Here is a 26,874-nt window from a genome sequence, read left to right on the forward strand (position 1 = left end):
AGCAATTGCCAATTGATGTAGGAGATAAAGATCCCTCGGAAGCAATTCAAGACTTGTCTATTGGAAAGATTCGCCCAATAGAGGTGAAGGAGAGTACCTCGTCCGTTCAAGTGGAAGCCTCAACTTCACACCAAGGTGAACCACAAGTTAACTTGGAGGCATCCACAAGTGGAACATGTCAAGATGAAGGAAACGAGGAAGTACAACAAGGTGAACCCCATCGATCTCCTTCTCCACCTTGTCGGTGTCAAAACCGGCGGATCTCGGGTAGGGGGTCCCGAACTGTGCGTCTAGGTGGATGGTAACAGGAGACAAGGGACACGATGTTTTTACCCAGATCCGGGCCCTCTCAATGGAGGTATAACCCTACTCCTGCTTGATTAATATTGATGATATGGGTAGTACAAGAGTAGATCTACCACGAGATCAAAGAGGCTAAACCCTAGAAGCTAGCCTATGGTATGATTGTTGTTTGTCCTATGGACTAAAACCCTCCGGTTTATATAAACACCGGAAAGGGATAGGGTTACACAGAGTCGGTTACAATGGGAGGAGATCTACATATCCGTATCGCCAAGCTTGCCTTCCACGCCAAGGAATGTCCCATCCGGACACGGGACGAAGTCTTCAATCTTGTATCTTCATAGTCCAGGAGTCCAGCCAAAGGTCATAGTCCGGTCATCCGGGCACCCCCTAATCTGGGACTCCCTCAGTAGCCCTGAACCAGGCTTCAATGACGACGAGTCCGGCGCGCCAATTGTCTTCGGCATTGCAAGGCGGGTTCCTCCTCCGAATACTTCATAGAAGATGTTGAACACAAGGATAGTGTCCGGCTCTGCAAAATAAGTTCCACATACCACCGTAGAGAGAATAACTTTTGAACAAATATAATTTGCTGACGTATTCCGCAGCGTGACATCACGCCACGGCCAAGCCTTTATTCGAATCGTTTTATTATCCCACCTCAGCGTGTTTAGCGAGGCGGTTTCCTTGGTACGTCTTGTCAAAGCAGGGATCGTGTCCCCGTATTCCAGGATTCTCAACAATACGGGCGTGGGTAACCCAACTGTGCCATTAATCACGGCGCTTGGGAGATAAGCGAGTTTTACTAGGCTGGTGGGGGTACATATCTTCGTCCGCCCATATAAGGGGATAAGGATCCACTCTTTCCATTTACGCCTTCTTCTTCCTTTGCTTATCCATCTCCACGCACTCGAGCTCCAACGCCCAAGCCCGCACTTCCCACCTCAACCTTCTCCAGTCATGTCCGGAGCGGGAGGCAGGTGGATGGCCTCCTCCGTCACGGAGGGGCACATCAAAATGCTGAGGAAGGCCGGATACTTGTCCAACGGCATCGCGCACCGGCTCCCAGACGAGGGGCAGCTCATCCCCACCCCTAGGCCCCATGAGAGGGTTGTGTTCCTCCCCCATTTCCTCCACAGACTGGGCTTCCCACTCCACCCATTCGTCCGGGGGCTCATGTTCTACTACGGCTTGGACTTCCATGATCTGGCCCGAACTTCATCCTCAACATCTCGGCGTTTATCGTCTTGTGCGAGGCCTTCCTCCGCATTAAGCCCCACTTCGGCTTATGGCTAAAGACCTTCAATGTCAAGCCAAAGGTAGTGGGCGGCCGGCAAGTGGAGTGCGGAGGCGCCATGGTGGGCAAAATGCCCAATGTCACATGGCTCGAGGGCTCCTTTGTGGATACCATCAAGGGGTGGCAATCGGGGTGGTTCTACATCACCGATCCGCGCGACCCTGAATGGGCGGCGGCCCCCGAATTCCGATCTGGCATCCCCACACGGCTCACCTCTTGGAAAGAGACGGGCCTGTCGTGGGGTAATTGGGAAGAGGTGACCGGACTCCAAACCTGCGTCCAAAACCTGATGGACAAGAAGGTTAAACTCGTCACCGTAGTCCAGGTCATGCTCTTCCGCCGCATCCTCCCGTGTCAACGATGGGCTTTTAACCTGTGGGAATTCGACCCCGGCCCAGCACCAAACTTTGTCCAGGCTTTTTGACACAACGCACGAAGATGCCTGGAAGGTGCTATTCAAGGGCTCCAAGGTTCATCCTCCCACTACCGAGGATCGCGGATTCAGCGCGAAGCGCCCAGCTAGCACGGTGAGTTTATTTTGCCCATCACAGGATATTTGTCTTTTTTATAGTTTGACTCTATGCGGGATCTAAGCTCTTGTTCCTTTGACAGGACTGGCAGAAGAAGTCCGGACAAATCAACTGTCCAGCTCCTTCGCCCGAAGGTCTGGCAGATGCCCGCTTGGCAAAGCTGCTGGTCCCGCCACCTCACTTGGTGCCGGAGAAGAAGGCCCAAAAGAAGGCCACGGGAACTCGAAACAGTTCCCGGCGCCTGGTAGTGTCGGATTCCTCGTCCGAGGATTCCGAAGCGCGCTCCTCCCATGAAGGCGAGGAGGAGGAAGAGGCCTCTCCCCCTCCAACGGGGGGAGGAAAGAAAAGGAAGGCCACCCCGACTAGGGGGGGCGGAGGGTCCAAGAAGGGAAAAACCCTTCTCCTGGACATCTCCACCAACGCCGATGACGGCGAAGAGGAGTGGCCATCCAGGGCCAAGCCCCTAGCGAAACCGTAAGTATCCGGATATCAGAATAACTCACGGTGTTCCTTTATGGCACAGTATCTTCTAACGCTGAACATAATCATGCAGTCTGCCCAAGGCCCAGCTCGACGCTTCATCGAGCAGATCCCTGGATTCGTCGGACGTGAGCAGTCTTTTACTTCCAACCGCTACCTCCCCTCTGTTGGGGAACGTAGTAATTTCAAAAAAATTCCTATGCACACGCAAGATCATGGTGATGCATAGCAACGAGAGGGGAGAGTGTTGTCCACGTACCCTCGTAGACTGTAAGCGGAAGCGTTATGACAACGCGGTTGATGTAGTCGTACATCTTCACGATCCGACCGATCCAAGCACCGAACGTATGTCACCTCCGAGTTCAGCACACGTTCAGCTCGATGACAATCCCCGGACTCCGATCCAGCAGGGTGTCGGGGATGAGTTCCGTCAGCATGACGGTGTGGTGATGATGATGATGTTCTACCGATGCAGGGCTTCGCCTAAGCACCGCAACGATATGATCGAGGTGGAATATGGTGGAGGGGGGCACCGCACACGGCTAAGGAACGGTCATGATGATCAACTTGTGTGTCTTTGGGGTGCCCCCTGCCCCCGTATATAAAGGAGCAAGGGGAGGAGGGCCGGCCAAGGAGGAGGAGGCGCGCCCAAGGGGGGAGTCCTACTCCCATTAGGAGTAGGACTCCTCCTTTCCTAGTAGGAGTAGGAGAGAAGGAAGGGGAAGAGAGAAGGGAAGGAAGGAGGGGGTGCGGCCCCTCCCTTAGTCCAATTCGGACTAGGCCTTGGGGGGCGCGGTCTGCCCTAGGCAGCCCCTCTCACTTTCCCGTATGGCCCAATAAGGCCCAATACTTCTCCCCGGCGAATTCCCGTAACTCTCCGGTACTCCGAAAAATACCCGAATCACTCGGAACCTTTCCGAACTCTGAATATAGTCGTCCAATATATCGATCTATACATATCGATCATTTCGAGACTCCTCGTCATGTCCCCGGTCTCATCCGGGACTCCGAACTCCTTCGGTACATCAAAACTCATAAACTCATAATATAACTGTCATCGATACCTTAAGCGTGCGGACCCTATGGGTTCGAGAACTATGTAGACATGACCGAGACACGTCTCCGGTCAATAACCAATAGCCGAACCTGGATGCTCATATTGGTTCCCACATATTCTATGAAGATCTTTATTGGTCAGACCGCATAACAACATACGTTGTTCCCTTTGTCATCGGTATGTTACTTGCCCGAGATTGGTATCTCAATACCTAGTTCAATCTCGTTACCGGCAAGTCTCTTTACTCATTCCGTAATACATCATCTCACAACTAACTCATTAGTTGCAATGCTTGCAAGGCTTAAGTGATGTGCATTACCGAGAGGGCCCAGAGATACCTCTCCGACAATCGGAGTGACAAATCCTAATCTCGAAATACGCCAACCCAACAAGTACCTTCGGAGACACCTGTAGAGCACCTTTATAATCACTCAGTTAAGTTGTGACGTTTGGTAGCACACAAAGTGTTCCTCCGGTAAACGGGAGTTGCATAATCTCATAGTCATAGGAACATGCATAAGTCATGAAGAAAGCAATAGCAACATACTAAACGATCAAGTGCTAAGCTAACGGAATGGGTCAAGTCAATCACATCATTCTCCTAATGATGTGATCTCGTTAATCAAATGACAACTCTTTTGTCCATGGCTAGGAAACTTAACCATCTTTGATTCACGAGCTAGTCAAGTAGAGGCATACTAGTGACACTATGTTTGTCTACGTATTCACACATGTATTATGTTTCCGGTTAATACAATTCTACCATGAATAATAAACATTTATCATGAAATAAGGAAATAAATAATAACTTTATTATTGCCTCTAGGGCATAATTCCTTCACCCTCGCCCTACGGACGACACCGAGGTGGAGTCCCAAAAGGGGATGAGCCAGGAGGAGGTAGCCCCGGAGGCACCGCAAGGCGACCTTCCGGATTCCATGCGCCAAGGGGATAGAACCCCAAAGGGCTCTAAGTCCGGCCCTGGACCGGACGCCGCACCGGAACCTTCAGTGGTTCCGGAGTCCGGCAGGCGGCCCCCTCGTAAGAAGGGCAAGCCTACGACGCCGGCGACCCCCGTCCAACCGGAGGCACCAGAACATTTGCTGGAGGTGCTTAAAGGCGCCTCCATCGACGAGGAGCACCGCACTATTATGAGTGCGGTGGTCAAGAAGGTTCAGTCCGCCAAGAGCAGGCTGACAGAAGCCTGTGCCATCCTTCTAACAGGCTTCGAGGTATGTATTAAGACATGTAAAAATATTACCACATAGACAGTAGCCCCTGATGCTCAGTTTGGTGTTCGAGAAGAAAAGCCGGACTGAGGATCTAAAAAGATATACGCAGGAGTCTAACATAAATATGTCAATATGGGAATGCAGGCTGCGCTGCTGACCTCTGCCGCACTGACTGGGGAGGTCGATGCATTGAAGCAGAGCCTCGAGCGGTCCGAGAATGAGCTCGGCCTTGCCAAGAAGCATCTCGAGGACAAGGAAGGTAAATAGTACCTGATGTTAGTATATATAAAATACCTAGTTGCAAAAAAAAATGACAGGACCAACGTGAGTGTTACAGGGGCCACAACCGAGGTGGCGACCCTGAAGGAAGCACTGTCCAAGGCCGAAGACAATGCGGCCGTGGAGCGCACCGAGCGAGAAAAGCAGGAGGCGCGGGTGGCGAGGTGCGGCAAGAGCTCCATACTCTTGTGAAGAAACACGAGAGATTGGAGCTTGACTCAAAGGCTCGAGAGTCCGAGCTTGCCTCGGCTCTTGAGAGCGCCAAATCCGCCAAGGCCAAAGCCCAAAAAGCCCTCCAGGAAATTGAGGCGATGAAAAAGATAGCGGCAGGTAAGGCATTCTTTATGCAAAGCAAGCACGTGAAAGTAAGTTACTTGTTACTTACCCAAATCCGGAGCTCTCTAGGAGCATTCGCAGATCTGCCCCGCAGTGTGTCCAATGCTGCCGCATTCTACCGAGCCGAGGAAGGGAGCTCGACGGAGAAGGTGTTCTGGTCCCAGTATGCTGAGGCCAGATACCCGGTGCCCTTGAGCGACCACCTGAAGCAACTGGTCGAGCTCCGTAAGGTAGCCGAACAGCCCATGAAGGGCCTTATAGTCCGGCTATGGCCTGGCGAGGTCATGGCCGGGAGCTACTTTGGGCTGGTGAGGCGGCTGGTGGATGCCTGTCCATGGATTGAAGTCATCAAGCGCTCCGTATGCATCGAAGGCGCCCATAGGGCCCTTGCTCGTGCTAAGGTACACTGGGGCAAGATGGATGCTGAGAAGCTGGTGACAGATGGGCCACCAAGGGCAAGGAGCATCGCAAGCCCGAGATGTATTATGAGCGTGTCCTGAAGGGTGACCCCCTTGTGGCAAATGAATGTTCCAGGGATTTAATTTTTGAGTAAACTCGCTCGTGTTTATCCTGTGCGCTGAAAACTTGTTCATATGCGCTAAGCAACGCTTTTTGAGTTTTAAATATTACCTTCTGTGCGGTCGTTTAGTAAATCTGAGAGATGCGAGTCGTCGGCTTCTGCCCCCATGCCGCGAGTGCTGGGGTGTTCGGGATAAACCTGAGCGCTCTTGTTCCCATTCTTGGGTCCTTCGAGGGAGGCACTCAGCACAACGAACAAGGCAATCAGACTATAATGCTTTATCACTCTCACTTAGCCATAGAATTCTATAATTTTAAATTTCGGTGAAGCCCTTAGTATTCGGAAGACCGAGTTCGAGGCGCTATCCATGCCTAGGCCGGACAAAGCCAGCTCCTCGCTCTAAGCGGCATAAGTCTTTAGGGACTCGAAAACCTCTCGAACAGCGACCGGCTCTTGCCCTATCATGATGGTCAGTTTTAGCTTTCTCTACTTAGGTGCTTAACCCATCTCAATTGGGGCACAATCGCAGTAGTTCTCCCAGCGCTACCTTAGCCGATATAACGGAACGTAAGGTACCAAAACATGGGAGCCGGGAAAACCCAACTATTGACCCAAGACATGATTCGGAGCCGATGCATATAATGCTATAAGTTCGGGGTGTCGCACTCGTGAGAGTGTTCGGACTTTTCACACCATATTCTGGGGTACTTAAGCCCCTGGTGTACTAGCCGTACCAGAGTGTGCGGTTGCGTAATGTCATAACTGAACATATTTAAAGAAAAAAAGGAATGCAATAATAGACAAGAGCTATGTATTGTTTATTAAAAGGCTGTTGTAAAAGCAAAACGATACAAATAGTGCGATAAGCAAGAGGTGGGATTGTTTGACATGTCCCCCTCCAGGGGCAAGCTGCGAAACTTTATGTAAGACATGTATTTAGCTCGCTATAGAGACCACCTGAACGTTCGACGTAGCTTGCTGCTTCCCTGGCTGTTGCATCGTGTGTTCAGCGATTATACTGCCAGACAGGCCTTTCGGATAGTGGAGTCCTGAAAGTAAGAAAAAGGAAATGACAAAGCTTGGAGCCCTTGGTGCAGTTGAGCCGCGTGTTGGGCGTGTCGTGGTTGTGTCCCTCCCCGTATGCCCATGGTACTTCCAGAGCGTAATTATGTATGCGTAACACTGGTTTCGCAATTTCCTGAGGGCTGGGGTTGGGGCCGCACTGCTACGGTTGCTCGGAACGTGCCAGGTGGTCTATTTGTAGGCTACTCCGGGCGTGCTTGACGGTGTCCGGACGTTTAATAGCCGGACTGGAGAATTGCCTTGAGAGGCTACTTTGTACTTCTGCGTCTAGGGCCGCCGTATGCTCCTCCATTCGGAGAGAGCGTTCGGTGTTTCCATTGACCGTAATGACTCCTCGAGGGCCTGGCATCTTGAGCTTGAGGTATGTGTAGTGCGGCACCGCATTGAACTTTGCAAATGCGGTTCGTCCGAGCAGGGCGTGATAGCCACTGCGGAACGGGACTATGTCAAAGATTAACTCCTTGCTTTGGGCATTATCCGGGGATCCGAAGACCACTTCCAGTGTAACTGAGCCAGTACAGTTGGCCTCCACACCTGGTATGACGCCTTTAAAGGTCGTCTTTGTGGGTTTAATCCTGGAGGGATCTATGCCCATTTTTCACATTGTATCCTGATAAAGAAGGTTCAGGCTGCTGCCGCCGTCCATAAGGACTCTGGTGAGGTGGAATCCGTCAATGATTGGGTCTTGAACCGATGCTGCGAATCCACCGTGGCGGATGCTAGTGGGGTGGTCCCTTCGATCGAAGGTCATCGGGCAGGAGGACCATCGGTTGAACTTTGGGGCGACTGGCTCCAATGCATATACATCCCTGAGTGCACGCTTCTGTTCCCTTTTAGGGATGTGGGTTGCGTATATCATGTTCACCGTCCGCACTTGTGGGGGAAAGCCCTTCTGTCCCCTATTGTTCGGCGGCCGGGGCTCCTCCTCGTCCTCACTATACAGCCCCTTGTCTCTGTTCTTGGCGCTTAGCTTGCCTGCCTGCTTGAACACCCAACAATCCCTGTTGGTGTGACTGGCTGGTTTTTCGGGGGTGTCGTGTATCTGGCACAAGCGATCGAGTATTCGGTCCAAATTGGACCGGCCCGGAGTAGTTCTTTTGAATGGCTTTTCCCACTGACCGAGTTTAGGGCCTCGGAATCCGGCATTAACTGTCGTATCCTCTGTGTTGTCGCCGTTAATGCGGTGCTTGTGTTTGTTGCGACGCGACCTGCCATTGTTGTCCTTGGTATCCGAATTACCAGGGCTCTTGATCATGTTATTGCTACGAGCTAGCCAGCTGTCTTCTCCCGCGCAAAAGCGGGTCATGAGTGTTGTGAGGGCTGCCATGGATTTCGGCTTTTCCTGTCCTAAGTGCCGGGCAAGCCATTCGTCACGGATGTTATGTTTGAAGGCTGTGAGGGCCTCCGCGTCCGGACAGTCAACTAGTTGATTTTTCTTGGTTAGGAACCGTGTCCAGAATTGTCTGGCCGATTCATCTGGCTGCTGGATGATGTGGCTTAGGTCATCGGCGTCTGGTGGTCGCACATAGGTGCCCTGGAAATTGTCGAGGAATGCGGCTTCCAGGTCCTCCCAGCAACCAATTGACTCTGCTGGCAAGCTGTTAAGCCAATGTCGAGCTGGTCCTTTAAGCTTGAGTGGGAGGTATTTGATAGCGTGTAGATCATCACCGTGGGCCATGTGGATATGAAGAAGATAGTCCTCGACCCATACCGCTGGATCTGTTGTGCCATCGTATGATTCGATGTTTACGGGTTTAAAACCCTTGGGGATTTGATGATCCATTACTTCATCTGTGAAGCATAGTGGGTGTGTAGCGCCTCTGTACTGGGCTATATCACGACGTAGCTCAAATGAGCTTTGTCTCCTGTGTTCGGCCTGGCCGTATTTGCCATATCCGGCATGACAGTTATCATTACGTGCTGTGGGGCGCCCACGCAATTTGTAGATCAATCTTGTTTGCCTTGCCTTGTCCTCCAATATGTCTCGTAGGTCCAGCGCATTTCCCCGTGCCTTGGTATAGCGGCGCTGGGGTTCGGCTTGAATTGATGGCCGAGAGGCCTATCTGCCATGGCCACGAGGTGGCCGGTCGGCTGCGTCATGCACTGGTGATGCGGTTTGGGTGCTTCCTCCTCTAATCGGGGTAGCAGCTTGCGGTTTGGGTAACTCTTGGAGGGGCGTTCGAGTTCGTATTCCTCGGCCACTAGGATTTTGGTCCATCTGTCGGCTAGCAAGTCTTGGTCAGCTCTAAGCTGCTGCTGTTTTTTCTTGAGGCTGCTTGTCGTGGCCATAAGCCTGTGTTTGAAACGCTCTTGATCGACGGGATCCTCGGGCACGACATATTCGTAGTCGTCGAGGCTTGCCTCATCTTCGAAGGGAGGCATGTAATTATCGTCCTCTACCTCTCTGTCTGCCGCTTTCTCATGAGGGATGGTCTCTCCATCCTCCTGTGTTGAATCTAGCTGGAGGGGGTTGTCTTCGTCACTGTCCGGGGTGTTATTATTTCCCGTGCCGGAATCGCCGTTTTTGCTTTGGCGGGATTTAGAGCGGTGTCGCTGACGCCGGTGCTTAGGCTTCTTCTTGGAGGGGTCATCCTCCGTTGTTCCATCGCCATCCCCTTCTTTTGGGGTGTCCACCATATATATGTCGTATGACGAGGTGGCCTTCCAGTCCCCTAGAGGCGCTGGGTCTTGGTCGTCTCCTGCATCGGTGTCCATACCGTCGATGTCTTCGGAGTCGAAGTCGAGCATGTCGGTTAAATCATCGACAGTGGCTATGAAGTGGGTGGTGGGTGGGTTTTGAATTTCTTCGTCGTCCGCATCCCAACCTTGCTGCCCATAGTCCGGCCAGGGCTCTCCTGATAAAGAGAGAGACTTTAGTGAATTTATAATGTCGGTAAAGGGCGAGTGCTGAAAGATGTCCGGGGCGGCGAACTCCATGATCGGCGCCCCATCGGGTTCGATTGGCAGGGGCGCGGAAGGTTCGGAGTCCGAAAAGGAGTCCATCATCTTTGAGTCACGAGCTTTGCAAAGGACAAGGCTGGTGTTCGGCTTGATCGCCGTGGAGATTGCAGCCCCCAAGGCGGTGTCTAGCCACCCGTCCTCGATTGGTGCAGTCGGCTCCGAACTAAGGGTCAGAGCGGGCACTGGAGCGGCCTCCAGGGCACTGTTCGGCGGCAGAGCTAGATCATGCCCATCGTGACAGTGCGGCGCGCTTGGCCGTGGCTCGAATCCTTCGAAGATCAAGTCTCCGCAGATGTCTGCCGTGTAGTTCAAACTTCCAAATCTGACCTGATGGCCAGGGGCGTACCTTTCGATCTGCTCCAGATGGCCAAGCGAATTGGCCCGCAGTGCAAAGCCGCCGAATGCGAAGATTTGTCCGGGAGAAAAGTCTCACCCTGGACCGCGTCGTTGTTGATGATCGGGGGATCCATCGGGCCTAAAGATGATGACACAGAGGAACTCTCAATGAGAGCACCAATGTCGGTGTCAAAACCAGCGGATCTCGGGTAGGGGGTCCCGAACTGTGCGTCTAGGCGGATGGTAACAGGAGCCAAGGGACACGATGTTTTTACCCAGGTTCGGGCCCTCTCGATGGAGGTAAAACCCTACTTCTGCTTGATTAATATTGATGATATGGGTAGTACAAGAGTAGATCTACCACGAGATCAAAGAGGCTAAACCCTAGAAGCTAGCCTATGGTATGATTATTGTTCGTCCTGTGGACTAAAACCCTCCGATTTATATAGACACCGGAAAGGGCTAGGGTTACACAGAGTCGGTTACAATGGGAGGAGGTCTACATATCCGTATCGCCAAGCTTGCCTTCCATGCCAAGGAATGTCCCATCCGGACACGGGACGAAGTCTTCAATCTTGTATCTTCATAGTCCAGGAGTCCGGCCAAAGGTCATAGTCCGGTCATCCGGACACCCCCTAATCCAGGACTCCCTCACACCTCCACAAGAAAACAACAACGCTAACAACAATGAAGAAGGACAAGAGGCAGAATAAGACAATGAAGAGGATGTTCCACACCGACCCAAACAAAAGCTTTCATGAGTCCGAGCAAGAGTCTCAAGAGATCATCTCATCGAACAAATATTTGATGATATTCAAACCAGGAGAATTACTTGCTCTAAAACTCGTTTGGCTAACTTTTGTGAACATTACTCATTGATTTCTAGTATTGAACCTATGAAGGTTGAAGAAGCTCTTGATGATCCGGATTGGGTGAACGCTATGCATGAAGAGCTACACAATTTCGAGAGGAATCAAGTATGTACGTTGGTTGAAAAGCCCGATGAGAAGCACAATGTCATTGGAACCATATTGGTGTTTCGGAATAATCAAGATGAAGATGGACAAGTTGTACACAACAGGGCCCGTCTCGTCGCCCAAGGCTACACTCAAGTCGAAGGTATGGACTATGGTGATACATATGCCCCCGTTGCTAGACTTGAGTCCATACGCATCTTACTTGCTTATGCCAATCATCATGATATCATTTTGTACCAAATGGACATAAAAAGTGTTTTTCTAAATGGTGAAATTGAGGAGGAAGTTTATGTTAAACAGCCTCCCGGCTTTGTTAATCCCAAGAAACCCGATCATGTTTACAAACTTCACAAAGCTCTTTATGGTCTTAAACAAGCTCCTAGAGCTTGGTATAAATGCTTGACAGAGTTTCTATTGAAAAAGGCTTTGAAATTAGGAAGGTTGATTCTACACTTTTTACTAAAAGGTTTAATGGTGAATTATTTGTGTGCCAAATTTATGTGGATGATATCATATTTGGTTCAACTAACCCTCATTTTGTGAAAAGTTTGGAAGGCTAATGCCGAAGAAGTTTGAGATGTCTATGATAGTGAACTCAAATTCTTTCTTGGTTTGAAAATCAAGCAAACTAAGGAGGGTACCTTTGTTTCCCAAACAAAGTATACCAAGGATTATTCAAGAAGTTCAACATGCAAGAAAGCAAAGGTACGAAAACACCCATGCCTAGTAGTGGACATCTTGACTTGACTAAGGATGGCAAACCTGTTGACCAAAAGGTTTACCGCTCTATGATTGGTTCATTGTTATATCTATGTGCCTCCCGTCCCGATATTATGCTAAGTGTGTGCATGTGTGCACGATATCCAGCGGCCCCTAAAGAATATCATCTTAAGGTTGTGAAAAGGATAGTGAGATACTTAATTCATACACCAAATTTTGGCATTTGGTATCCTAAGAGGTCTTCTTTTGATCTTGTTGGCTACTCCGATTCAGACTATGCTGATGACAAGGTTAATCGAAAGTCCACTTCGGGTACTTGTCAATTTCTTGGTAGATCTCTTGTGTCTTGGTCCTCCAAGAAACAAAACTCGGTATCCTTATCCACTGCCGAAGCGGAATATATTGCCACCAGATCATGTTGTGCTCAATTACTTTGGATGACCCAAACCCTTAAGTACTATGGGATATATGTGAAACATGTTCCATTGCTTTGTGATAATGAAAGTGCTAATAAGATTGCTCACAATCCCGTGCAACATTCTCGGACTAAGCATATTGAAGTTCGTCATCACTTCATTCGGGATCATGTTGCTAAAGGAGACATCAATCTTAAGCATGTTCATACCGGTAAGCAATTGGCGGATATATTCACCAAACCACTTGATGAGAAAGTGTTTTGCCATTGGGAGGTGAATTAAACATCATTGATGCCTCAAACCTGGAGTAGAAACTCCATCTAGATGCATGCAAGGCATGAGCCTTTTTATGACTAATTCTTGATAATTCTCTTATGTTGATCATATGTCTTGGATCTATACTTGTATCCTTGCATGTTATCTAATCCTTGTAGGTACTTTTGGATGACCCCAAATCTATGAGATTGCAAGTCACTCACATCTTAAGCAATCTCTAGATCACCAAGTTTCTACTATATGGTTGTGGAATACAAGGAAGGATGAGCTCACTCAACATATGCTTTGACAATTTCTATATATTAAATTTCATTTGGTATCAAGTTTCATGATTGTCATTTTGGATACACAAGTGCATTTCTTTGCAAAAACTAACCCATGTAGGAAGATGAACTCAAACTACAAGTGGTGCTCTCAACACTTGATGGACTACATCAACCTTGAGCATCCAACACAAGTTCAACTACATGACAAAGATCGACACAACCCAAGGTATGTTATTCCATCTTAGAGAAGCTCTGACCCAAGTCATGAGGCAAAGCAACTCAACGAGATGTGAATACATCAAAATGCTTAAACAAAATATGGTAACCCCATTTTGAGCTTAAACGATGAGTATGACCTACAATCAAGTGTTATCACTTGACTCCTCAGTCAATATACTCTAACATAGGTGACTTTGTCGCCACCCCCCCCCCCTCTAGATGAAGTTCCCTAGTGTTTCTTTGTTCACTTCATCTAGATCTTTTGTCTACATTTCTTTCTATGTTTAATTCATTGCAAATCCTTGTGAGATTTAATTTGTCTAGTGAGCTGAGTTGACAAATCTTATACTTTGCATTGAACTTGGACTCACCAATTCATGCCTATCGGATAGACCGAACTACATGAATTACTTGTAGATAATTCATTGGTACAACTGGTACGTCCATTTTGCATCATGTTTTCCTACTGTTATTTATGTTTTGTTATTGAATAATAAAGCTTTTTGGAGTTATTCTAATGCCTTTTCTCTCATAATATGCAAGGTATACACAAAGGCGGAGAATTCTGGCAGCTGGAAATCTGGACCTGGAAAAGCTACATCAAGCTACCTATTCTGCACAACTCCAAATGAGTTGAAACTTCACCAGCATTTTATATGGACTATTTAATAAATATTGGAGCAAATAAGTACTAGAGGGGGGCACCAGGTGGGCACAACCCACCTGGGCGCGCCAGGAGGCCCAGGTGCGCCCTGGTGGGTGCTGCCCTCCTCGGCTCACCTCCGGTGCCCGACTTCTGGTATATAAGTCATTTTGACCTAAAATAATTGAGGAGAGGACTTTCGGGACGAAGCGCCTCCGTCTCGAGGCAGAACTTGGGAAGGAGCACTATTTCCCTCCAGCGGAGCGATTTCGCCGGGGGAACTTCCCTCCCAGAGGGGGAAATCATCGTCATCATCATCACCAACAACTCTCCCATCTTGGGGAGGGCTATCTTCATCAACATCTTCAACAACACCAACTCCTCTCAAACCCTAGTTCATCTCTTGTGTTCAATCTTTGTACCGGAACTATAGATTGGTGCTTGTGGGCGACTAGTAGTGTTGATTACATCTTGTAGTTGATTACTATATGGTTTATTTGGTGGAAGATTATATGTTCAGATCCATTATTCTATTTAATACCCCTCTGATCTTGAGCATGATTATCATTTTTGAGTAGTTACTTTTGTTCTTGAGGTGTCGGGAGAAATCATGTTGCAAGTAATAATGTGAACTTGATATGTGTTGGATATTTTGATGATATGTATGTTGTGATTCCCTTAGTGGTGTCATGTGAACGTCGACTGCATGACACTTCACCAATTTGGGCCTAAGGGAATGCATTGTGTAGTAGTTATTAGATGATGGGTTGCGAGAGTGACAGAAGCTTAAACCCTAGTTTATGCGCTATTCCGTAAGGGACTGATTGGATCCAAAAGTTTAATGCTATGGTTAGAATTTATTCTTAATACATTTCTCATAGTTGCGGATGCTTGCGAGAGGGTTAATCATAAGTAGGAGGTTTGTTCAAGTAAGAACAGCACCTAAGCACCGGTCCACCCACATATCAAATTATCAAAGTAGTGAACACAAATTAAGACAACATGATGAAAGTGACTAGATGAAATTCCCGTGTACCCTCAAGAACACTTTGCTTATCATAAGAGACCGCTTTGGCCTGTCCTTTGCCTCAAAAGGATTGGGCTACCTTGCTGCACTTTTTTTACTACTATCGTTACTTGCTCGTTACAAATTATCTTGCTATCAAACTACTCTGCGACTTACAATTTTAGCACTTGCAGACATTACCTTGATGTAAACCACTTCTCATTTCCTTCTGCTTCTCGTTGTGTTCGACACTCTTACTTATGAAAAGGATACAATTGACCCCATATACTTGTGGGTCATCAAGGCTATTTTCTGGCGCCATTGCCGGGGAGTGAAGCGCTCTTGGTAAGTGGAAATTGGTAAGGAAACATTATTACTATGTGCTGAAATTTATTGTCACTTGCTACTATGGAAAACAATCCTTTGAGGGGTTTGTTTGGGGTATCTTCACCAAGACTGGAACCACAATTACTCGCCCCTCAACCTACTGCACCTACTCAAAATATTGAATATGAAATTCCTTCGGGTATGGTAGAACAACTGCTAGCTAATCCTTATGCAGGAGATGGAACCGAACATCCTGATATGCACTTGATATATGTGGATGAAATTTGTGGATTATTTAAGCTTGCAGGTTTTCCCAGAGATGAAGCTAAGAAGAAGGTTTTCCCTTTATCTTTGAAGGGAAAAGCATTGACCTGATATAGGCTATGCCATGATCTTGGAACTGGAATCGGTTGAAATTGGAATTTCATCAAAAAAATTATCCTATGCATCTAGTTCATCGTGATCGGAACTATATATATATATATATATATTTTTTGGCCTCGTGAAGGAGAAAGTGTCACTCTAGCTTGGGGGAGGCTTAAGTCAATGTTATATTCATGCCCCAATCATGAGCTTTCAAGAGAAATTATTATTCGGAATTTTTATGCTTGGCTTTCTCGTACTGATCAATCCATGCTCGATACTTCTTGTACCCGTTCTTTTATGAAGAAGACTATTGAATCCCGGTGCGATCTTTTAGAAAGAATTAAACGCAATTCTGAAGATAGGGAACTCTACGAAGGTAAAGAGTCAGGTATTGAACCTAAGTTTGATTGTGTTAAATCTTTTATGAATACCGATGCTTTTCAAACGTTTAGCACTAATTATGGACTTGACTCTGAGATAGGAGCTTCCTTTTGTGAATCTTTTGCTACTCATGTTGATCTTCCTTAGGAGAAGTGGTTTAAATATCACCCACTATTAAAGAAGAAGTTAAAGAACCAGTAAAAGCTAAAGAAGAAACTATCATTTACAATGTTGATCCAGTTGTTCCCATTTCTTATATTGAAAAAACACCTTTCCCTGTTAGGATGAAGGAACATGCTAAAGCTTCAACTGTGGTTAACAAAAGTTATGTTAGAACACCCAAACCAGCTAAGCAAATCGGAGTTGAACATAGTGTTGCTATGATTAAAGATCTCTTAGTCGATAATATTGATGGGCATGTTATTTACTTCTATGATGAAGCTTCTAGAATTGCCAAACCTGATAAAAAGGATAAACATAGACCAGTTGTTGGCATTCCTGTTGTCTCAGTTAAGATAGGAGATCATTGTTATCATGGGCTATGTGACCTAGGTGCTAGTGTGAGTGCTATTCCTTTTTCCTTATTTGAAGAAATTAAGAATGAAATAGCACCTGCTGAAATAGAAGACATAGATGTCACTAGTAAACTTGCCAATAGAGATACAATATCACCAATTGGAATTCTTAGAGATGTTGAAGCCTTGTGTGGGAAAATAAAATACCCTACTAATTTTATTGTTCTTGGCTCCCAACAAGATGAGTTTTGTCCCATTATCTTTGGTAGACCTTTCTTGAACACCGTCAATGCTAGAATAGACGGTAAGAAACAAACTGTCGGTGTTAGCTTTGGTGATGAATCTCATGAATTTAATTTTTCCAAGTTTAGTAGACAACCTCATAAGAAAGATTTGCCTAGTAAGGATGAAATTATTGGTCTTGCTTCTATTGTTGTACCTCCTACTGATCCTTTGGAACAATATTTGCTAGACCATGAAAATGATTTGCATATGCGTGAAAGAAATGAAATAGATAGAATATTTTTTTGAACAGCACCTCTGCTTAAACACAATTTGCATATTGAAACTCTAGGAGGTCGTCCTCCACCTAAAGGTGATCCTGTGTTTGAATTAAAACAATTGCCAGACACTTTGAAATATGCTTATCTTGATGAGAAAAAGATATATCATGTTATTAGTGCTAACCTTTCAAAAAATGAAGAAGAAAGATTATTGAAAGTTCTAAGGAAGCACAGAGCTACTATTGGATATACTCTTGATAATCTTAAGGGCATTAGTCCCACTATATGTCAGCAGAAGATTAATATAGAACCTGATGCTAAACCCGTGGTTGATCACCAACATTGGTTAAATTCAAAAATGAAAGAAGTGGTAAGAACAGAAATATTGAAACTTCTGGAAGCAGGTATAATCTATCCTATAGATGATAGTAGATGGGTAAGTCTTGTTAATTGTGTCCCTAAGAAGGGAGGTATTACTGTTGTTCCTAATGATAAGAATGACCTTATTCCACATAGAATTGTCACAGGTTATAGGATGGTAATTGATTATACCAAATTAAACAAAGCAACTAGAAAAGATCATTACCCTTTGTCTTTTATTGATCAAATGTTAGAAACATTATCTAAGCACATACATTTTTGCTTCCTTGATGGATATTCTGGTTTTTCACAAATACCTATTTCACAACGTGATCAAGAAAATACCACTTTTACTTGTCCTTTTGGAATTTATGCTTATAAACGTATGCCTTTTGGTTTCTGTAATGCACCTGCTACCTTTCAAAGATGTATGACTGCTATATTCTCTGATTTTTGTGAAAAGATTGTTGAGGTTTTCATGGATGAATTTTCTGTTTATGGGAAGTCTTTTGATGATTGTTTAAGCAATCCTGATCGAGTTTTGCAGAGATGTGAACAAACAAATCTTGTCTTGAACTGGGAGAAGTGGCACTTTATGGTTAACGAAGGTATTGTTTTGGGCCATAAAATTTCTGAAAGAGGCACTGAAGTGGACCAGGCCAAGGTTGATGCAATTGATAAAATGCCATGTCCTAAAGATATTAAAGGTATTCGTAGTTTCCTTGGTCATGTTGGTTTCTATAGGAGGTTTATCAAAGACTTTTCTAAAATTTGTAGGCCTCTTACAAATCTTTTGCAAAAGGATATTCCCTTTGTGTTCGATGATGATTGCTTGGAAGCCTTTGAAACACTAAAGAAAGCCTTAATTACAGCACCTTTGTTCAGCCACCTGATTGGAACTTGCCTTTTGAGATTATGTGTGATGCTAGTGATTATGTTGTTGGTGTTGTTCTAGGACAAAGAGTTGATAAGAAACTGAATGTTATTCATTATGCCAGTAAAACTCTAGAAAGTGCTCAATGAAACTATGCTACTACTGAAAAAGAATTCTTAGCAGTGGTGTTTGCTTGTGATAAATTTAGATCTTACATTGTTGATTCTAAAGTGATTGTTCACACCGATCATGCTGCTATAAAATATCTTACGGAAAAGAAAGATGCTAAACCTAGACTCATTAGATGGGTTCTGCTGCTACAAGAATTTGATTTGCATATTACTTATAGGAAAGGAGCAGAGAATCCCGTAGATGATAACTTGTTTAGGCTTGAAAATATTCTTGATGACCCACAACCTATTAATGATAGCTTTCCTGATGAACAACTAGCTGCAATAAATGTTTCTAATAGTACACCTTGGTATGTTGACTATGCTAATTATATTGTTGCTAAATACATACCACCTAGTTTCACATACCAACAAAAGAAAATTTTCTTCTATGATTTAATACATTACTTTTGGGATGACCCACATATTTATAAAGAAGGAGTAGATGGTATTATTAGACGTTGTGTACCTGAGGATGAATAGGAACAAATCCTACAGAAATGTCACTCTGAAGCTTATGGAGGACATCATGCGGGAGACAGAACCACTCATAAGGTATTGCAATCTGGTTTTTATTGGCTTAGTCTCTTCAAGGATGCCCGTAAGTTTGTCTCATCTTGTGATGAATGCCAAATAATAGGTAATATCAGTAAGCGTCAAGAAATGCCTATGAATTATTCACTTGTTGTTGAAGCATTTGATGTTTGGGGATTTGATTTCATGGGACCTTTTCCTTCCTCTAATGGGTATACACATATTTTGGTTGCTATTGATTATGTTACTAAGTGGGTAGAAGTTATACCAACCAGTATTGCTGATCACAACACCTCTTTTAAAATGCTTAAGGAAGTTATTTTCCCAAGGTTTGGAGTCCCTAGATATTTAATGACTGATGGTGGTTCACACTTTATTCATGGTGCTTTCCGTAAAATGCTTGCTAAGTATGATATTAACCATAGAATTGCATCACCTTATCATCCTCAGTTTAGTGGTCAAGTTGAACTTTGCAATAGAGAAATAAAACTAATCTTACAAAAGACTGTTAATAGGTCCCAGAAGAATTGGTCTAAGAAATTAGATGATGCACTTTGGGCTTATAGAACAGGTTATAAAAATCCTATGGGTATGTCTCCATATAAAATGGTTTATGGAAAAGCTTGTCATTTGCCTCTTGAGTTAGAACACAAAGCATATTGGGCAATTAAAGAACTCAATTATGATTTCAATCTTGCTGGTGAAAAGTGGCTATTTGATATTAGCTCATTAGATGAATGGAGAACTCAGGCTTATGAAAATGCAGCGTTATTCAAAAAAAATGTTGAAAGATGGCATGACAAAAGAATCCAAAAGTGCGAGTTCAAAGTTGGAGAATATGTTCTTTTGTACAACTCTCGTTTCAGATTCTTTGCAGGAAAACTCCTCTCCAAATGGGAAGGACCCTATGTCATCGAGGAGGTCTATCGATCTGGATCTATAAAAATAAATAATGCCAAAGGTACTAACCCGAAGGTTGTCAATGTGCAACGAATAAAACACTATATCTCAGTTACGCCCATTAATGTTGAAAGCAATATCATCCAAACTTTGACACCGGAAGAACACATAAACGAAACCTTCCAGAACACCCCAGAATCACGAAAAAATGGAGGTACGTGATACGGTAAGTAAACAGACTCCGAAAAATCCACAAAAATATTTTTTTCAGTTTTGGAATATTTAAAAAATTAGGAAAATAAGAAACTTCCAGGAAAGTGACCCTGGTGGGCACTATACACCAGGGCGCGCCTAGCATGCCAGGCGTGCCCCGGTGGGTTGTGCCCACCTCGAGTACTTTCCGGACTCCGTTTTTCTTCCATTGTGCTTGTTCCCCAAGATAAAAAAATCTTTATATACCTCCCAAACCTGTTGAGCTCCGTATCATGGAGAAATCGCATGTTCTCTTTTCTTGTTGTTTTCTGTCATATCCAATCCATCATGGCTGCTTCAAGCTCCTCCAAGGACAAGTTCTTCGACAACGTCATCAACCCATATCTGCGGGAGGTGATGCAGCACCCTCAAGCTATCTAGATGCGCGATGGGGTGATGCACATCCGCGATGTGCAAGGACCCAAGGGGACTGGATCCGTGGAGGCCAGGCTTGAAGCTATGGAGCAGGACATCTTCAGGTGCAAGGGGATGGTGGAACATGGACTCAATGCCAATCATCTCATGATCGCAGACTACACCCGTCATCTCAAGGTGGATGGAAAGTCCATAAAGGACAGTGTCTTCTCCCTCAACGAGCAAATCAACTTTCTCCATAGCCAGATTCATGACCTTCAAAGCAAGTCTTTGAATATGAGGCAAGGTTTAAAGGTATGAGTTTGGCTGCCAGTTGCAGGATCTGAGAGACTCACTCTTCCTCTTTATGATGGTGAACCTCTCCCATGGAAACCCGAGGACAAGAAACCTTCTAATTCATCATCACCACCTCCTTCTTCACCACCAGAAGAAAATTGAGTATCGGGTACAGTCCCCTTGGCTTTTGCCAATCTTGGGGGAGGTGCCTCGGTATCGTATCATCTCCACTATCTTTTGCCTATACTTTCTTAATTCGATCCATTGTTATCTTTTGCTTTTAGATGAATAAAAGTTTAGTTCGATCCTTTCTTTTTGAGAGTTTGCTTAGTGATCAATCATTGTAATCGTGTGCGAGATATATAATAAAGTTTAGTTTGAGTTTTGCCTTCTTTACTCTCTTGTTTCAATAAAAAGAAAGGAAATAATGAAAAAGATCATATGCTAACCTTATGGTAGGTGATGACATTACACAAGGAAAAGTATAAGTAGAAAATTTTATTGTAGATTGACAAACATAGCATTGGTCAATGACACAACTCATGAAATAATTAATAAGGGAAGAGAAGATTCACATATAAATAGACTATCCTGGAATCTTTTGTGATTGTGAGCACCCATCAAAATATTATATGCCAAAATTGTTAACGTTGGACAAGGAAGACAACATAATGATTTATGTTTGTTCATATTCACGTAGAAGTTATATTGTCATAGATCCTTCAACATGTGGTGCTTGCCCCAATCTTTGCTAGCCAAAAACTCCGCACTAAGTAGAGATACTAGTTGTGCATCCAAAACCCTTAAACCTAAATCTTGTTTGAGAGTCCACCATACCTACCTATGGATTGAGTAAGATCCATCAAGTAAGTTGTCATCAGTGCAAAAATGGCAATAAAAATTGCTTCTAAAAGTGTGATATCATTTAGTGTAAGGGAAAATTGAGCGTTATACAAACTTTTGATGGCGAAGAATAAAAGCGGCAAACTTCATAATAAAGGTTTCCATCACAAGGGGCAATATAATGTGATGTTCTCTTGCACTAAGGGGTTGAGCATACAAAAAAATGCATGGCAACCTTTGCTTCCCTCTGCAAAGGGCCTATCTTTTACTTTCACGTATTACTTTCATGCAAGAGTCAAAGTTTTCTCTCTATTCCTTTTATTTTTCTCCTTTGGCAAGCATCATGTGGTCAGGAAAGATCTAGGCACATATATCCACTTGAATATGAGTAGCATGAGTTATTATTGTTGACATCACCATTGAGGTGAATGCGTTGGGAGGTGAAACTATAAGCCCCTACCTTCCTATGTGTCTGGTTGAAACATTTTGCTCATGTGTACGCGGTGAGTGTTAGCAATCATAGAAGACTAAATGATGGTTGAGTGTGGACTTGCCTAAAGGCTCCGATACGTGACCCTTCCTGAAAAGATGATGAATTGTAATTGCAAAATTGACTGAGAACATAGTTTGTTGGCTTCCAATAAAGTTTATGCTTTATACTTCGATGTTGTGATGAATTGTCACTTGTTCATGAGAAGTCTATGATAAAAGTTATATGATAAAAGTTATATGTTAAAGTTTATTGTTGTTATAATAAGTTACATGATGCTGCTATGTCCGTATTTTTGTTTTTATCGACACCTCTCCCTCTAAGATTGTGGACATGTTTTTGATTTCGGTTTTCGCTTGAGGACAAGCGAGGTCTAAGCTTGGGGGAGTTGATACGTCCATTTTGCATCAAGTTTTCCTACTGTTATTTATGTTGTTTTATTGTATACTAATGCTTTTTGTAGTAATTCTAATGCCTTTTCTCTCATAATATGCAAGGTATACAGAAAGGGGGAGAATTTTGGCAGGTGGACCTGAAAAGGCTATGTCAAGCTACCTATTTTTCACAACTCCAAATGAGCTGAAACTTCACGAGGACTTTTATAAATATTTAATAAATATTGGAGCAAATAAGTACCAGAGGGGGGCCACCAGGTGGGCACAACCCACCTGGGTGCGCCAGGAGGCCTAGGCGTGCCTTGGTGGGTGCTGCCCTCCTCGGCACACCTTCGGTGCCCGTCTTCTAGTATATAAGTCATTTTGACCTAAAATAATTGAGGAGAGGACTTTCGGGATGAAGCGCCTCCATCTCGAGGCGGAACTTGGGCAGGAGCACTTTTGCCCTACGGCAAAGCGATTCCGCCGGGGGAACTTCCTTCCTGGAGGGGGAAATCATCGTCATCATCATCACCAACAACTCTCCCATCTTGGGGTGGGCTATCTTCATCAACATCTTCAACAGCACCAACTCCTCTCAATCCCTAGTTCATCTCTTGTGTTCAATCTATACCAGAACTGTAGATTGGTGCTTGTGGGTGACTAGTAGTGTTGATTACATCTTGTAGTTGATTACTATATGGTTTATTTGGTGGAAGATTATATGTCTAGATCCATTACGCTATTTAATACCCCTCTGATCTTGAGCATGATTATCATTTGTGAGTAGTTACTTTTGTTCTTGAGGTCATGGGAAAAATCATGTTGCAAGTAATCATGTGAACTTGATATGTGTTTGATATTTTGATGATATGTATGTTGTGATTCCCTTAGTGGTGTCATGTGAACGTCGACTACATGACACTTCACCATATTTGGGCCTTAGGGAATGCATTGTGGAGTAGTTATTAGATGATGGGTTGCGAGAGTGACAGAAGCTTAAACCCCAATTTATGCGCTATTCTGTAAGGGACCAATTGGATCCAAAACTTTAATGCTATGGTTAGAATTTATTCTTAATACTTTTCCCGTAGTTGCGGATGCTTGCAAGAGGGTTAATCATAAGTAGGAGGTTTGTTCAAGTAAGAACAACACCTAAGCACCGGTCCACCCACATATCAAATTATCAAAGTAGTGAACACGAATTAAGCCAACATGATGAAAGTGACTAGATGAAATTCCCGTGTACCCTCAAGAACACTTTGCTTATCATAAGAGACCGTTTTGGCATGTACTTTGCCTGGAAAGGATTGGGATACCTTGCTACATTTTTTACTAATATCGTCACTTGCTCATTACAAATTATCTTGCTATCAAACTACTCCGCTACTTACAATTTTAGCACTTGCAGACATTACCTTGCTGAAAACCACTTGTCATTTCCTTCTGGTCCTCGGTTGGTTCGACACTCTTACTTATAGAAAAGGCTATAATTGACCTCATATACTTGTGGGTCATCAACAACTGACGCGGACTATCCCGGTCTGACCGATATGCATCATTTTTTACACTGCCAACTCGGTGTCACCGATGAAAACAGGTTGGCATTACCGATTTCACAGCTGAGAAAACTTTTTGTCATTGCATATTTCTTTTCTTCTGCAGCTCCACTCAATGATTCTTATCCTCTACCCGCATCATAAACTACATGTTGCTTTGTAATGTGTCTCAAGGACCAAACCTATTTGACTCATACTCCAGAAGTTCCCTTCTTGGAAATTGATGTCAAAGGGGGAGAGAGAGCATATCAAAGCTTATCACATGGGAGAGAAAGCACATCTTAGCTTCTCCAGATGCCTGTTAACAATAGAGGAGAGAAGTCACATGTCTTTAAGAGGGGAAAGACATGTTAATATATACTTGATTGTACCATTTCCTGCTCTAATTTTCTCTTACCCTACCTTCTCCCATTATCCAATATCAGATTCAGGGGGAGAAAGAGTTCATATCTAGGGGAAGAAAATCTTTGGAATTCATTGCATATGTTTAACCTTTGGGGAGATGTCTATATCCAAATGGAGTACTAAGTACTCACTCATTACATTCATCATCCCAGTCTTGGTACTCTTGTGGTTTCCCTAAATTGCTTTAATTAGAGTGTTCTTGCGTTATCTAACCCTATTTTCTCAAGTTCACCTCTTCCAAAGCCATCTCAAGACCACAAGGTAAGTATATGCATCACACTCATGTGCATGATGATTTCTTGTTGATGTACATATTATTTGCAAGAAGGACTCATGAACATGAATATACACTTATCTTATCTACATCATTTGCTCTTATGCATATAGCCAAGATACATATAACTCATTGCTTGCTCTGACATGCTTATGAATTCACATGTTCTCATATTCCATCTTTACATGATTGCATACATGTAGGGGGAGCCTATGCATGTTACATGTCTTTCCAAAGCTTTACGTGTTACTCTTCATATCATTTTATCCAAAGCTTTGATGTATGTTGTCATCAATTATCAAAAAGGGGGAGATTGAAAGCACAAGTGCTCCCTAGGTGGTTTTGGTAATTAATGACAACATATCTCTTGTTGGACTAATACCTTTGAAGGAAATATTGTTGGAAATATGCCCTAGAGGCAATAATAAAAGTATTATTATATTTCATTGTTCATGATAATTGTCTTTTATTCATGCTATAACTGTATTATCCGGAAATCGTAATACACGTCTGAATACTTAGACCACACTATGTCCCTGGTAAGCCTCTAGTTGACCAGCTCGTTGTGATCAACAGATAGTCATGGTTTCCTGACTATGGACATTGGATGTCGTTGATAACGGGATCACATCATTAGGAGAATGATGTGATGGACAAGACCCAATCCTAAGCATAGCATAAAAGATCGTGTAGTTCGTTTTGCTAGAGCTTTGCAAGTGTCAAGTATCTCTTCCTTCAACCATGAGATCGTGTAACTCCCGGATACCGTAAGAGTGCCTTGGGTGTATCAAACGTCACAACGTAACTGGGTGACTATAAAGGTGCATTACAGGTATCTCCAAAAGTAGCTGTTGGGTTGACACGGATCGAGACTGGGATTTGTCACTCCGTATGACGGACAGGTATCTCTGGGCCCACTCGGTAATGCATCATCATAATGAGCTCAATGTGACCAAGGTGTTGGACACGGGATCATGCATTACGGTACGAGTAAAGTGACTTGCCCGTAACGAGACTGAACAAGGTATTGGGATACCGACGATCGAGTCTCGGGCAAGTAACGTACCGATTGACAAAGGGAATTGCATACAGGGTTTGATCGAATCCTCGACATAGTGGTTCATCCGATGACAACATCGAGGAGCATGTGGGAGCCATCATGGGTATCCAGATCCCGCTGATGGTTATTGACTGAGAGCGTCTCGGTCATGTCTGCATGTCTCCCGAACCCGTAGGGTCTACACACTTAAGGTTCGGTGACGCTAGGGTTATGAAGATATGGATATGCAGAAACCCGAATGTTGTTCGGATTCCCGGATGAGATCCCGGACGTCACGAGGAGTTCCGGAATGGTCCGGAGGTAAAGAATTATATATAGGAAGTGCTATTTCGGGCATCGGGACAAGTTTCGGGGTTATCGGTATTGTACCGGGACCACCGGAAGGGTCCCGGGGGTCCACCGGGTGGGGCCACCTGTCCCGGGGGGCTACATGGGCTGTAGGGGGTGCGCCTTGGCCATCATGGGCCAAGGGCACCAGCCCCTATAGGCCCATGCGCCTAGGGTTTCCCCCTAGGAGGAGTCCTAGTGGTGGAAGGCACCCCTAGGTGCCTTGGGGGGGAGGGAAACCTCCCCTAGGCCGCCGCCCCCCTAGTAGATCTCATCTACTAAGGCCGGCGCCCCCCCTGGCACCCCTATATATAGTGGGGGAGAGGAGGGACTTCATACACCAGCCCCTGGCGCCTCCACCTCCCCCCGTTACGTCTCTCCCTCGTAGTCTCGGCGAAGCCCTGCTGCTGTGACGCCCTGCATCCACCACCACGCAGTCGTGCTGCTGGATCTTCATCAACCTCTCCTTCCCCCTTGCTGGATCAAGAAGGAGGAGACGTCTCCCGTCCCGTACGTGTGTTGAACGCGGAGGTGCCGTCCGTTCGGCGCTGGTCATCAGTGATTTGGATCACGTCGAGTACGACTACATCATCACCTTGCAAGCTTCCGCACGCGATCTACAAGTGGTATGTAGATGCAAACTCTCTCCCTAGACTCGTTGCTTAGATGAACTCATAGATGGATCTTGGTGAAACCGTAGGAAAAATTTTAATTTTCTGCAACGTTCCCCGACAGTGGCATCATGAGCTAGGTCTATGCGTAGTTCCCTTTG

The sequence above is a fragment of the Triticum dicoccoides genome, chromosome 5B, assembly GCF_002162155.2.
Source record: "Triticum dicoccoides isolate Atlit2015 ecotype Zavitan chromosome 5B, WEW_v2.0, whole genome shotgun sequence".
NCBI lineage: Eukaryota > Viridiplantae > Streptophyta > Magnoliopsida > Poales > Poaceae > Triticum > Triticum dicoccoides.